The sequence below is a fragment of the Panthera leo genome, chromosome C2 (genome assembly GCF_018350215.1).
Source record: "Panthera leo isolate Ple1 chromosome C2, P.leo_Ple1_pat1.1, whole genome shotgun sequence".
NCBI lineage: Eukaryota > Metazoa > Chordata > Mammalia > Carnivora > Felidae > Panthera > Panthera leo.
Window position 1 is genome coordinate 113,243,153 of NC_056687.1, and position 1,496 is coordinate 113,244,648.

Here is a 1,496-nt window from a genome sequence, read left to right on the forward strand (position 1 = left end):
CTATTGCAGTCGGGAAGGAATTCGTGTTTTCTGGATTCTCAGATCAAAGTCTAAATGAGGCTGATGGAGAACATGTTAACGCTGCCAGGAGGAATTCAAGTATTGTTCAGGGTCAGGATGCCTTAGTGCTACCCCTCCCTGCTCACCACTGAGTAAGCCAAGAGAGCTGAAACTTGACGTTAAAAAATTTTTAAGAAGTAAATTAAAGAAATGTAAAAGATGGTTAAAAATCATAAAAAGATAGTTATCAAAAAAATCATAAAAAGAAAAAATTGTGATAAAACAGAGGGGGAAGCTGGGGCACCTGAGGGGCTCAGTCAATTAAGTGTTAGACTTTGGCTCAGGTCATGATCTCCAAGTTTGTGGGTTCGAGCCCCGCATGGGGCTCTGTGCTGACAGCTCAGAGACTGGGGCCTGCTTTGGATTCTGTCTCCCTCGCTCTCTGCCCCACCCCTGCTTGAGCTCTGTCTCTCAAAAATGAATAGATATTGGGGCCTGGATGGGCAGGAACGGCTGCCCTGCTGATGCTGGACCTGCCGGCTCCTCAGATGCAGCTGCTCTCCTGCACCTGTGACACTGGGGCTAAGAGGAAGCGGCCGTTTCTACGCTCAGTGCTCAGAACAGTGAGCACTCCATGGTTTGTAGCCGAACATGCTTTACAGCTGCCAGGGAGGCAGTTTTTACGTGCACGAGGCAGGCAGACGTACCTTTGGGCTTCTAGCTGGGAATGCCGAGCACAGTACTAACCACTTTGGTTTTTGGGTTCTTTGTCTATAAAATGACACTTGTCGTGAGGGTTACATGAGGTGTGCATGGAGATGAGCATGTGGCCGGCCTTTGGCCCAGTGGGATCGACCAGGAGAGGGTCTCCCTTCTGGAAGTGATCATTCTGTAGGTCTGTCTGGAGAGGGGTTTCTGCAAGTCTTTGGGCAAGTTCATGAACCCCTGGCTGCTTCCAGGCCCTGCGCCCACACACCCTGTTCTAAGGACCCTTGAGACAGCAGAGCAGGAGCTGGGCTTGGAGGGGGTGGGGAGTGGACACCAGAGGGCCACACCTGGCTTTGTCCTGCCAAGGAGACACTGCAGTAGGCCACCTAGAACCCCATATGCAACCCTCTAAACCAGGGCACTGGTAAATGGAGGGGGGTAGTCTTGGTAACCCCGCTGGGGTAGCAGGTGTGATGAGGGCTGTAAAAGAAAAAAAAAATGAATAAACATTAAAAAGAACAATTAAGAAAAAAAAAACAGGAGGGAAACAAACGTAAAAGCAATGAGAGAAAATGAAATAAATATAAGCTAAGCAAAATGTCAAAGTGAGCTAAAGGAAGGTCGTGTAAAATAAGAAAAATGTAGGGGAGGAGAAATATAACTTTTCCCTCCATATTCCTAGGATCTCTGGATAGATTCCACAAGTAAATCTGAGAAAAGACAGATTAACAAGAGAAAAACACAGAAAAGTTTATGAATGTGCATTGTGCATACATACAGGGGTACTC

General features: G+C 47.3%; 1 non-coding gene across 1 annotated transcript; it reads left to right on the forward strand.

The window, feature by feature from the left end:
• Positions 1-521: 521 nt before the first annotated feature.
• Positions 522-655, forward strand: LOC122199048. Its single transcript, XR_006193317.1, has one exon. It is a non-coding gene; the product is annotated as a small nucleolar RNA SNORA43 (small nucleolar RNA).
• The last annotated feature ends 841 nt before the right edge of the window (positions 656-1,496 follow it).